General features: G+C 42.5%; 1 pseudogene; it reads left to right on the forward strand.

Annotated features, from left to right (window-relative positions):
* Nucleotides 1-1,533: 1,533 nt before the first annotated feature.
* On the forward strand, nt 1,534-11,708 carry LOC132210566 (interferon-gamma-inducible GTPase 10-like; annotated as a pseudogene).
* The last annotated feature ends 2,277 nt before the right edge of the window (nt 11,709-13,985 follow it).

Consider the following 13,985-nt stretch of genomic DNA (forward strand, 5'->3'; position numbering starts at 1 on the left):
CCGCTGGACACGCTCCAGGGTTAGTATGTCCTTCCTGAGGTGTGGGGCCCAAAATTGGACACAGTATTCTAAATGGGGACTAACTAGAGCCTTATAAAGCCTCAGAAACACATTGCTGCTTTTATATTCGAAACAGCTCTACATTTTTTTTAATCCTCTTCAACATCAATGATCCTTATCCCTGGGTTCTTCACTGTATTGAGTCCGTAAAACATATCTATCTCTGCCTGAATTATCCATTTTGGGAGAACTGTGTCAGTCAAAAGATTCATGCTATAAACATAAGTAAAGGAAATTACAAAGACACTACATTCACTACTGGTCACAAAGTTTAGGAAGGATTTGAGGGTTTTTCAGAGGAGTGATTAAAACACACAATATTCAAAGGGATAAAAGTGGAACACTGTGGGAGTTGGTAATCTGAAACAAACACAGAAAATGCAAAAGAAATTCATCGGGTGGAGAGAGAAACAGAGTTCATGTTTTGAGGCTGATATGACTTCTACAAAATTGAAGTTCGAGAGTAAAGAGTTTGAAGGAAGATTTGATTGAGATGGACAACAAGTTTACTTATCGTATGCAAAGAAAAACAGTTCCCATTAGCTGATGTTACAAGGATTAGATTGAGTAAACTGAACAAGAGATAAAAGGGATGAGGGCAGGTTTGTGGAGAAAAGTTTCCTTTTTAACAGCAAGATAAATGGAACTTGACTTGATGTCTATTAATTGGACGGTGGTGTGGCTGGAATGGTGGAGAAGGAGGCTGTTGGGGTGGAGTTGATGAATGATTTCAAAAGGAAGTTGGATGAGCACTTGAAGGAAATAAACTTTCAGGATGGTGGTGACACTACCGGAAGATGAGATTGATTTTATTACTGTATAGAGATCTGGGATAATGCATCAAATAGGCTCCTTCTGTACTATAGTGCCTGATCTTAAATTATGCTATTCAATGTCCCTTCTCTCCATGTTCAGCCCCTCTCTCCTCTACAACCATGACAGCCACTTCAAAAGCATAAACTTGATTGCTCTGTCCTTTTCCAAGCCTCAGGCTCCGTTTCTCTCCCAAAGAGAATCGAAGCAGCTCCACTACAGCAACAGCAGAAGCAGTAATGCTGCCAATCTCAGGGCGGTCGCATCAATGAAACATATAGGGTAGTGCCAAAAGGCTGCTACACTAAGGTAGGTCTATTTATGAGGGACAGTCTACCAGACACTGCTCAACAAACTGCAAATCATCAAGGACCGTGATCGATCCTCCTCGAGTGAATTCCATCCTTGAGTAGAATGAATCTTGTTGTGTTCACCAATATCAAAGTAATGTACAGCTGTCTGTCACCATTTGAATCATTCAAACCTGCAGAAAAGATATAATTTATCAAGTTACCATGGTTGTGTTCGAAGAACATTAACAGAAGGTGATTATTAACAAGCTGCATTGTTTAAATTATTATTTAATCTGAAATCATATAAGGGTGTGAACTGCCTTGCTTTACTTTACTGAAATATTTCAGTTGTTTCTCTTTCTGGTGGACACACTTGATCCTGGGAATGACTGGGCCCAATTACTTTGAAAAGGGTATGTTTCTGACCTTTATCAAATTGGCTTATTTAGGTACATGTGACAACATTAAATAAATCTAAATATTAATCTTACATGATGCAAATGTGAGATCAACGTAGCACAATGCTCCACAGCAACGTGCCCTCCCTCTTGTCTGATCACCGCTTAAACCATCACAATGGGCTGGCTCTGTGTTTGCATTAAAAGGTAAACCAAGACAAAAGTATTGTCAGGCTTTAAGCTCTTCCTAAATGGCAATGCACAAATAGGCAAAGTGAGGTAGGAATGCTGTTAACATTCAAATGTACACAATATGCAAGAGCACCAGGACAGCAGATGAGGACCATCAGATGGATACTGGTTGGGACCTAATCCTGAATGGTGGCAGCATATTCAAAATGAAGCCTTTAAATACAGAGCCAAGTTCTAAATGCATCAGGGATACTACACTGTGATGCCGTGAGAGGGTACGTGTCTAATGTCAACATCCATGAGCAGGAATTGCAGGTGGTTGCTGCCTACGGAGTGTGCCCTGGGATGTTGGTGACTATGTCTTAAGATGAAGATCCAGAAGAGCAGGTGGCAAATTGGATTAGCCAAATATCTTTTCTGGTTTTCATGTTGGGAATTGTTGTTGTCTCATTTCTCTCTGGCACATGGGAGAATGGGAAATTGTACGTCAATGAAGCAAGATTAGCTAATGCTGAGGCATTAGTGCATGCTAATAGTTTAAAGTAGGCTTCTTGTCACTTATTATCAAAATTATTGTCTGTTAAATTCTTGCTTCGAGAATTAGAGTTTTGTCTCTGTGCGTTGAGAATGCCATTACTGCTGATTCCATTGAGATTTCCAACTTTCTCACCAATGCTTATGTCGCTTGTGTAGGAGGATTCTCCACCCTACATAGTTCCGAGTATAACAGAATGGGAAGCTATCTGATCAAGATGTATAGAATGAAAGAAAGGGTGTCAAGGTGGCACAGTGTTTAGCATGCTGCCTCACAGTGCCAGGAATTTGGGTTTGATTCCACCCTTGGGGTGCTGTCTATGTGGTTTTCTCCTGGGTACTCAAGCTTCCTCCCACAAAGATATACAGCTTAGATGGATTGGCCACACTAAATTGTCTATAGTGTCCAGTGTGCAGACTAGCTGGATTAGCCATGGGAAATCCAGGGTTACAGGGATAGGGTAAGGGCACGGAGCAGGGACAGATGATCTTAAGAGAGTCAGTGTTGGTTCAATGGGCCAAATGCCTGCTACCACAGTGTAGGAATTCCATGAAGATTTCAAAGGGTGATTATGAAGGAACCATTTCCTCTAATCAGGGAATCGAAAACAAGGAGATGAGATACTGAAATTACAACTAGCCATTCAGCAGGAAAATCAGAAACACAATTCCTGATCAAATGGCAAAAGAAATATGGAGCTCTCTCTCCCAAAACACAGAGGATAAATTCGGATTATGTATGAAATTGGAGTTTCTTTTCTTCAATCAGACTCTGCAAGGGTATGGAAAAATGGTGATAAAATGCAGTGAACAGGGCACAACTGAACATTTTTAAAACAGATCAGAATATTTTGAAGCAACTGAAATCACTGATTGACCCTTATCTGGATAATAAACAGAGAAAAACTGAGTTCAAGATTTACAGTCCCTGCTGGGTCCATTGTGTTGCAGTAACAATGTCTCAGGGTTTAAACTATGTGAAGTATTTATAGTGAGTCCCTGAAATGACTGCAGCTGCAGCTCAAATGGGAGGCATATGCACTTCCTGTCCCGTTATTACGTAATCCAACCTTTCCACTGCACTGGGTTTCTTTCACTTCTAACATCTCGTAACTGTCAAACAGCATCAGAAGACGCCTCAGTTTTCAAAGGAGTTCAAACATCTTCCGATTTGAAGAAAAACAGAAATTGCAGGTCATTCTACAAAGTAAGCTCCTCCAACACTTTCTGAGTTGAGCTACAAGTCTCTGTGTGCTGCTTAGTTTATCTTGCTAACTGCTGTTACTACAATCATAGGGGCCAGCCTCCGAGTGATGTTACTGGCTCTGAGGTGGGAAAGTAGTTGGGACCTCAATGCACTGCATTGTCACTTCGGATTAAATACAAGTGCCTGGAGTGAGCTGTGACACTCTGACTGAGAGGAGGGGCTGTTATAGCTGAACTGAGGCTGATATTGGAAAGGAAACCGTCTTCTGGAAAGTTGGAGACCATGTTTTCAACCCTAAAATCAGCCTTTGACCAGGGGCCACAGAGAGGTTGCAAAATAAGATGAGAGCCTATGGTGTTTGGGGCAAGGTACTGGCATAGATAGAGGGTTGGCTGACTAGCAGAAGGCAGAGAGTGAGGATAAATGAGCCTTTTTCAGGATGGCAGCTGGTGACTAATGGAGATCCAAAGTGATCAGTAGAGGAGGAACTGAAGGCATTGTTGCTAAGTTTTCAGATTACTCAAGGATTGGTGGAGTGACAAGGTAATAATAGTGGAAGTGTGGAGGTTGCAGAACCACCTGGATAGGGTAGGTAAGTGGGCAAAGAAGTGCCAGATGCAATACAATGTGGGACAGTGTGAGTTTAAGTACTTTGGTAGAAGAATAGAGGCATAGTCAATTTTGTAAGCGGGGAAAGGATTTGAAAATGTGAAGTACAAAGGGATTTGGGATTCCTAATTCAGGATTCTCTTCAGGTTAACATGCAGATTTATTTGGCTGTTAGGAAGGCAAATGTAATGTTAGCATTCATTTCAATATGGCTATAGGACAAGAGTGGATGTATACCACTGAGACTATAGAAGGCCCTGGTCAGACTGCATTTCTAATATTGTGTACAGTTTTGGGCAATATATCTAAGGAATAATGTACTGGAGTTGGAGGAGGTCTAGAGGAGGTTTGCAAGAATGATCCTGGGGATGAAGGGCTCATCATGAGATGAGCAGTGGGGATAAAGGGCTCATCATATGATGAGCAGTTGAGGACTTTAGGTCTGGACTTGGAGTTAAGAAAGATGAGGGCAAGTAGTATCTGATTGAATACTGAGATGCCTGGATAGCATGGATATGGAGAAGATGTTTCCATGAGTAGAAGAGATGAGGACCTGAGCCCATAATTTCAGAATGAGGGGCAACTGTGTAGAACTGAGATGAGGAGGGTAGTGAATCTGTGGAGGTCATTGTCACAGAGAGCTGTGGAGGCAAATTCATTGAATACAGAAATAGATAGGTTCATGATTAGTAAGGCTTAAGGTCATATGACCATAAGACATAGGAGTGGAAGTAAGGCCATTCAGCCCATTGAATCCACTCCGCCATTTAAATCATGGCCGATGGGCATTTCAACACCACTTCCCTGCACTTTCCCCGTTGCCCTTGATTCCTTGTGAGATCAAGATTTTATCAATCTCTGCTGTGAAGGCATTTAACGTCCCGGCCTCCACTGCACTCCGTGGCAATGAATTCCACAGGCCCACCACTCTCTGGCTGAAGAAATGCCTCCTCATTTCCGTTTTAAATTTACCCCCTCTAATTCTAAGGCTGTACCCATGAGTCCTAGTCTCCCCGCCTAACGGAAACAACTTCCCAGCGTCGACCCTTTCTAAGCCATACATTATCTTGTAAGTTTCTATCAGATCTCCCCTCAACCTTCTAAACGCTAATGAATATAATCCCAGGATCCTCAGCCATTCATTATACGTCAAACCTACCATTCCAGGGATGATCGATGTGAATCTCTGCTGGACATGCTCCAGTGCCAGTATGTCCTTCCTGAGGTGTGGGGCCCAAAATTGGACACAGTATTCTAAATGGGGCCTAACTAGAGCTTTATTATGTCTCAGAAGCACATCACTGCTTTTATATTTCAACCCTCTTAGATAAACAACAACATTACGTTCGCTTTCTTAATCACAGACTCTACCTGCAAGTTAACTTTTAGAGAATCCCAGACCAACATTCCCAGATCCCTTTGTACTCCTGCTTTACAAATTTTCTCATCGTTTAGAAAATAGTCCATGCTTGTATTCTTTTTTTCCCAAAGTGCAAAACCTCGCATTTGTTCACGTTGAATTTCATCAGCCATTTCCTGGACCACTCTCCTAAACTGTCCAAATCTTTCTGCAGCCTCCCCACCTCCTCAGTTCTACCTGCCTGTCCACCTATCTTTGCATCATCGACAAACTTCGCCAGAATGGCCCCGGATCATTAGTATATAAAGTGAACATCCGCGGCCCCAACACTGAACACTGCAGGACACAACTTGTCACCGGTTGCCATTCCGAAAAACAGCCTTTTATCCCAACTCTCTGCCTTCTATCAGGCAGCCAATCCTCAATCCAAGCCAGTAGCTCACCTTGAATACCATGGACCCTCACTTTACTCAGCAGCCTCCCGTGAAGCACCTTATCAAAGGCCTTTTTGTAGTCGGGATAGATAGCATCCACTGGATTTTCCTGGTCTAACCTACTTGCTACCTCTTCAAAGAATTCTAACAGGTTTGTCAGGCATGACCTCCCCTTACTAAATCCATACTGTCTTGTTCTAACCCAACCCTGCACTTCCAAGAATTTAGAAATCTCATCCTTAACAATGAACTCTAGATTTTTACCAACAACCAAGGTTAGGCTAATCAGCCCAGAATTTTCCATCCTTTACCTTGATCCTTTCTTAAACAAGGGGATTACAACACCAATTTTCCAATCATCTGGGATTTTCCCAGACTCCAGTGACTTTTGAACGATCACAACCAAAGCCTGTGCTATTTCCTCAGCCACCTCCCTCAGAACTCTAGGATGTAGCCCATCGGGGCCAGGAGACTTATCAATTTTTAGACCTTTTAGCTTTTCTAGCACTTTCTCTTTTGTAATGCCTACCATACTCAACTCTGCCCTCTGACTCTCCTTAATTGTTGGGATACTATTCATCTCTTCCACTGTGAAGACTGACGCAAAGTACTTATTAAGTTCTTCAGCTATTTCCTTATCTCCGATCACTAGCCTTCCAGTATCAATTTGGAGCGGCCCAATGTCTACTTGTGCCTCTCGTTTGTTTCTTATGTATTGAAAGAAGCTTTTACTATCATTTCTAATATTACTAGCTAGCCTACCTTCATATTTGCCCCTCTCCTTCCTTATTTTTCTCTTTGTTATCTTCTGTTTGTTTTTGTAGTCTTTCCAATCTTCTGATTTCCCAGTGCTCTTGACCACTATATAGGCTGTCTCTTTTTCTTTGATACATTTCCTGACTTCCATTGTCAGCCATGGTTGTCTAATCCCACCCCGGATAATCTTTCTTTTCTTTGGGATGAGCCTCTGTACTGTGTCCTCAATTACACCCAATAACTCCTGCCATTGTTGCTCTACTGTCTTCCCCGCTAGGCTCTCTTCCAGTCGATTTTCGTCAATTCCCTTCTCATGCCCCTGTAATTACCTTTATTTAACTGTCACACCATTACATCCAATTTTGCCTCCTCTCTGTCAAACTGCAGACTGAACTCCACCGTATTATGATCGCTGCCTCCTAAGTGTTCCCTTACTTTAAGATCTTTTATAGAGTCAGTCTCATTACATAGCACTAAGTCCAGAATAGCCTGCTCCCTTGTGGGCTCCATCACAAGCTGTTCCAAAAAGCCATCCTGCAAACATTCCATGAATTCCCTTTCTTTGGATACACCAGCAACATTATTCACCCAGTTCACCTGCATATTGAAGTTCCCCATGATCACCGTGACCTTGCCTTTCTGACATGCCCTATCTATTTCCCGGTGCATCTTGTGCCCCTGGTCCTGATCACTGTTAAGAGGTCTGTACATAACTCCCACTATGGCTTTTTTGCCTTTGTGGTTCCTCAACTCCACCCACACAGACTCCACATCCTCTAACCCTATGTCATTCAGTGCCATAGATTTAATTTCATTCTTAACTAACAAGGCAACCCTGCCCCCTCTGCCCACCTCCCTGTCTTTTCATTAAGTTGTGAATCCTTGGATGTTTAACTGCCAGTCCTAAACTCCCTGCAACCACGTCTCTGTGTTGCCTACAGCATCATAATCATTCAAGATGATTTGTGCTGTTAATTCATCTACTTTGTTGCAAATACTATGAGCATTTAGGTAAAGTGCCTTAATGCTAACTTTCTTATCATTATTAGAGATATTGGAAATCCTAAGATGTCTTAAGCTATCCTTCCTTTTTGCTGTTTTCCTAGTCTGCCTCGAGCTTAAATCCACCTGTAAACATGCTATCCTGTTGCTTATCTTTCCACTTACCTCCATACCCCTGTCACTTTCGCTTTCCCTTCCCCCCAACTCAAAAGTTTAAAGTCCTACTGACGATCTTATTTATCCTTTTCGCTAGAACACTGGTTCCAGATTGGTTCAGGTGGAGACCATCCCAACGGTACAGATCCCCCCGGTTCCAAAATTGATGCCAATGCCCCATGAAATGGAATCCCGCTTTCCCATACCAATCCCTTAGCCACGTGTTTACTTCCCTAACTTTCTCTTCCCTATGCCAATTGGCACGTGTCTCCAGCAGTAATCCAGAGATTATGACCCTTGAGGACCTGTACTTCAATTTCTTTCTTAGTGCTTGATAATCCCTGAACAGGTCCTCTACCCTAGCTTTGCCTATGTCGTTAGTCCCAACGTGGACCACAACAACTGGATCCTCCCCCTCTCGCTCCAATATCCTTTCAAGCTGGTCGGAGATGTCCTGCACGTGGCACTGGGCAGGCAACACACCATGCGGGACTCCCGATCCGGCTTGCATAGGATACTATCTGTCCCCCTAATAATAGAATCCCCTATAACAACTACCTGTCTTTTTGCTCCCCACTCTTGAATGGCCTTCTGCACCACAGTGCCGTGGTCAGCTGGTGCATCCTGTCCTTTCCTTCATCCGTACAGGGAGCAAGAATCTCATACCTGTTGGTCAAGGTCAAGGGCTGAGGCTCCTGCACTTCTGAACTCAGAATCCCCCTACCTGCCTCACTTACAGCCACACCCTGTTGTCCCTGAACATTTATTGAACTTGAATTACTTAATCTACTGGGTGTGACTGCCTCCTGAAATAAAGTGCCCAGGTAACTCTCCCCCTCCTGGATGTGCCGTAGAGTTTGAAGCTCAGATTCCAGATCACTAATTCTGAGCCGGAGTTCTTCCAGCAACCAACACTTGCTGCAGATGTGGTCACCGCCATTCACAATGGGATCAGCCAGCTCTCACGTCATACAGCTACAGCACATCACCTGTCCAGCCATTACTACTTATTTAGTTAACTTTTACAATTTATGTATTAAATAATTTCTAGTACTTCTGTGCTACGGTCTTTTTCAATTAAGCAATTAAACTTTTAATCAAGCACACAATACACAAGAAATATAAATTGAAAAGCCTTACCTTAACAACACATGAGTCCTTCTCGGTTAGAGCTCCCGCTCTTCCTGCTGCTGGAACAGAAATGGAGGGCTCCGCCGGTCGAGGTAGGTTTTTTCTAATCTTTAAAGGAGAGACTCACCCACCTGTAGGCCTCTGATTGACGAGCCCGCTCTTCTTGCTGGAGTCTGTGGACTCTTAATTAGGTTAGAGGAGGAGGGTGGAAGGGAGGCCCTACTAGGACCTGGGGCTTCGAGGTAATTGTTTAAATAGCAATCACTTACCTTCCCAACTGCCTCTCTGCTTCGACTTCACTTCTGCCCAGCTCCCGCTGCTCTCTGCTGAAAAAAGGACCGCTGGCTTCGAGGTAAGTGCTTAAATAGCAATCACTTACCTTCCCAACTGCTGCTCTGCTTTGACTTCACTTCCACACAGCTCCCGCTGCTCTCTGCTGAAAAAAGGCAAAAGGGGAGAAGGCAGGACAATAAGTTGAGAAATGTATCAGCCATTGTTGAATGGTGGAGCAGGCTTGATGGCCCAAATCGCCTAACTTTGCCTCTATGTCTTTTGACTTATGGTCTTACATGTAGCAGTCACGAAACATGGATGTTCTGGAACTTCCATGGGTCATAGCATCATTGGAGTTGTTGGTTGGTTCCCTGAGCTGACTGGTTTTCGTGGAAACATTTCATTCCCTTCTAGGAAACATCTTCAGTGTTGTCTAGGCTCCATTGAAGTGCTATTATTCTGTTCTGTTCTGAATTTATATGGTTGGGTCTGTTAAGGTGAGTAGTTCTGTTTCCACTTTTGCACCATAGTGGTATGTAGATGCAGTCCATTTCAACATGTTTGTTTATGGTACCAATGGTTGAAAATTAGGCTTCCAGGAATGCTTGTGCTTATATTTGATTTGTTTGTCCTAGTGCTATTATGTTCTCCCAGTTTACCTGATGTCCTTCTTTGTTGCGAGTTGGTGTTCATGTATTCTTTTGGCGAGTTTCCTACCCATCTATCCTACTTATTGCTTTTCACAGTTGGCGAATGGCATTTTGTATCTCGTATTCACCCTACCTTTTATCTTTGAGAGTAGCTGGTGAAGTGTGACAGACGAATTGTGTGCTAGCATATTCTATGATATCATTGAAGTCTTGTAGTCAGTTCCAATCTGTCTCTAACATAGAGTAGGGATGGCCATGTGTTGGGGGATACAGTGTCTTCTTGGTGTTGTTTGTTAACCATGTACTGGGTTTGAAAAGTACTGAGGGTGTTGGGTATATGAAATAAAGTAGCAGCATGCTGGAAGAACTCAGCAGGTTAGGCAGCTTCTTTACTGAAAGATGAGCAGTGCGAAAGGCTGAGGGAATTTAATGTGGAGCCATTGGCCTCCCAGTTCAAAGTCAGGGTGAAATCTCTCCACTAGCCCTGAAAGGCATGTTGCCATTTGCGTAGCTCAGGCGATTCAATGCCTGATGTTATGGCTCCATCCTTTGCATCTAAGAGAACTTGAGGGCTAGTAACCATGAGGTGGCCATTAATGTGCCTCTAATGGGTCTTAATTAACAGAAGGGTGGGTGTGCTGTGGACACCGATACACTGGGAAAACTCTGTGTGAGCAGGTGTGCAATGAGCAGAACATCCCTCCTTCACTGTCACACCTGATTTTACAGAAGTTCTGTTTTTTAGCATACTTCCAGGGAGTTTCTGGAGGGTGGGGAGGGTAAGTTGGGAGTGAAATTTCAAACCATGTTTCAGATTGATGATTTAAATTACAACAATCATTCTTTTAAATGTTGCTACAAAGTCACTCACTTGGAGCCAGATATCAATTTCCTAAACTGGCAAAACTTTTCAAATATTTCTGAACTTATATGTGTGACATTTGTGCACTGTTGTTCTTTGCAGAGATCAAATGGCCCAGTCCACTCTATCCAAGTTCTTCACTCCTCAGGACAGTAGGAACCTAAGTTATGACTTTTTCATTATTATTTCCGAGTCTCGATTCAGAGAAAATGATGCAGATCTTGCCAAAAAGATTCAAGAACAAGGCAAAGAGTTTTACTATGTCCGGACCAAATATACAATGATGCCTGGTCATTGAAGAGACAAGGTGCTGACCTTAATGAAGGCTGGGACAGAATCAGCAGAGACTGTTTCAATAACTTCCAAAGTGTAGGGGTTGCACCACCAGCTATTTTTTTGATCTCGAGTTTTGAACGAGAGGAATAAGACTTTCCTGAATTAAAGAACACAATCTCCCGGGATCTCCTGAGCATTAAATTAAACATCATTTCACTGTCAATCCCAAAGATTATAACAGAAGTTACTGAATACAAACAAAGGATGTTAAGGAGAAGAGTCTGGATATTAGTCATTCTCGCTGGAGCAGTAGGTGCAGTGCCAGTGCCAGTGTTGTTTATCATTACTCGTAATGGGTTGACAATGCCTGGATTGATATACCTTCAGAAACAGCTGGGAATCAGTGATAAATTTCTGCAAAATTTGGCCAGCAAAATCTCCAAGTCAAGTTCCATTCTGAAAACTGAAATGAACTGCCAATTGCCACGTAAGATGCTACCAGTATTTACCAAGGCCCTGTTAGGACTCACCCTCGTCACCTGCATGATAACTGGGATCAGGCATAGTTTCAGACCGATGACCCAGTCTATCTTCGGAGCAGTGTCATCCTTTGCTTTTACCTACAAGCTACTGAAGGATTCACTGAGACAGCATTTGGAAACTGTGCACCAGTTAGTGAAGAGCGCACTGAGCAGAGAGTGATATCATTCCCTAGACATTTCACCAATCAACATTACTGCTCATGATGTTTAATGTAGAATGAGATAGATTATTCTGATCAGGACTTTAGTCAAAATCATTTTCTATTCTGTGCCTAGGTGAGAGAATCATAGAATCCCTGCAGAGCAGAAGCAGGCCCATCAAGGCCACCCTGACCTTTCGAAGAAGGTCCCGCCCAGACCCAAACCTAGCACTACAATGCTGCGTTGCCCATGACTAGTCCACCTTTCTTGCACATCCCTGAACACTACACTGCAATTTAGCATAGTCAATCCACCTAACCTGCACATCTTTTACTGTGAGAGGAAACTGGAGTACCTGGAGAAAACCCTTGCAGACACAGGGAAAATGTGCAAATTCCACACAGGCAGTTGCCTGAGGCTGGAGTCAAACCCAAGTCTCTGGCACTGTGAGATATCAGTGCTAACCACTGAGCCACCATGCTACCCTGCATCCTAGCTTTTGATATTGCTCCATTTAATTAAAATGGAAATAGATAATGGTAAACTGTATTGATACTTGTTTATATTTAATATACTGCCCGTGTAGCTCCCTGACATTCAACACTCCTTAATATGAACCATCCTGCTAATATTTGGGTGAATAATGTCACTGACTCTGATCGTGGATTAAAAACCGGAGGGTCACTTATCACAGTCAAACCCAATCACTAACTCTGGAAGTGATGAACTTCACAGCTCCCCTTTACCTGAAGAAGGAGTAGATCCAGTTTAAAATCTTAATTTCATTCCTCTCTCAATAGATGCTCTCAGGCCAGTGAAGCTCCAGCATTTCCAGTAACTTCAGCTTTTAATGGAGATGTCCAGCATCTGCAGTATTTTGTTTTTATCTCACTGCAGTAAAGTTTCTCTTGATCATTCTTCTGATTTGCTTATAATGAATCTTCATTTGTAAATATTTTAATTTATAAGCCATAAATAGAAGAAAATAACTTTGGGGATTTGAGACTTTTTTTATGTTACAGAATCACAGAAATGTTATGGTGTGAGGGAGCTCAGTCAGGCAACCATGTCCGTGCTGGCTCTTTTGAGTATTTTAACTTAATGCTAATCTACTCCCTTTTCTCCAGGCCCTTGTGGATGGTTATTTCATTAGAAATAATCGAATGCATTCTTGAATGCTTCAATTAAATTTGCCTCCACCACAGTAAGTTGCCTCCACTACATTTCCAGACACTACATTCCATACCTTAACTTGTGTGAAATATTTTTCTCACCTCATATCTGCTTCTTTTGCTAAGTGTTTTAACATGGCATCCTTCGTTTATGATCGTTATACAGTAAGAAATGTTTCTCTTGCAGATTTCTACCATGGACACACCCCTTAGAATTTTAAGACCTCTGTTTTATCTGCCCTGAGTTTTTACTTTTCCAAGAAAATGGTTTCAACTTCTCCAATGTACCCTTAAAACTAAAATGTCCCATCCCAATTCCTGTAAACCTTCTCTGCACTCTCTCCAAAATCTGTTCAATTCTCCAACTGAGGTCTAACCAGTGCCTTATGAAAGTGTGATATAATCTCCCTGATCTTGTACTCTATGCTTCTATTAATGAAATCCAAAACGCTGTCTTTTTTATTAACTGCTCCCATGGCCTGCCCTGCCTCATTTCATGAATCATGTACACAGCCACTCAGGTCTCTCTGCTCTTGTACTTCCTTTAGAATATGACCCTTTATTTTCTATGAACCATCCTTGTTATTTTTATCAATGTTTTGCACCTCTCAGTTCTCTACACTGAGCTTCATCCTCCACCTATCTATTCAATCCACCACTCGTCAATGTCTTTTTTGAAGTTCTACACTGGCCTCTCTACAATTTATAATTCTCAATTTTTGTACTGTTGGGGACTTTGGAATTGTCCCATGCACACCAAGATCAAAATCATTAAAATACATAACAGGAAAAGTTAGAGTCCCAGTATTAATCTGTGTGGAACTCAGCTACAAACATTCTTCCAGTCTAAAATTGCCCATTCACCATAGTGTGGAGCTGGAGGAACATAGCAGGCCAGGCTGAAGAAGGGTCCCGAACCAAAATGCCAACTTTCCTGCTCCTCTGATGATGCCTGGTGTTCCTCCAGCTCCACAGTGTTTTCTCTGACTCCAGCACCAACGTTTACTCCTCCCAATCACTATTGTGCTTTGTTCCCTATCCCTCAGTCAATTATGCTCCGACATTACTACTGTCCCTTTTATTCCATAACCAAAATCCTTCTTCACAATTCTGTTGTATAACAT

This window comes from Stegostoma tigrinum, chromosome 15, assembly GCF_030684315.1.
Source record: "Stegostoma tigrinum isolate sSteTig4 chromosome 15, sSteTig4.hap1, whole genome shotgun sequence".
NCBI lineage: Eukaryota > Metazoa > Chordata > Chondrichthyes > Orectolobiformes > Stegostomatidae > Stegostoma > Stegostoma tigrinum.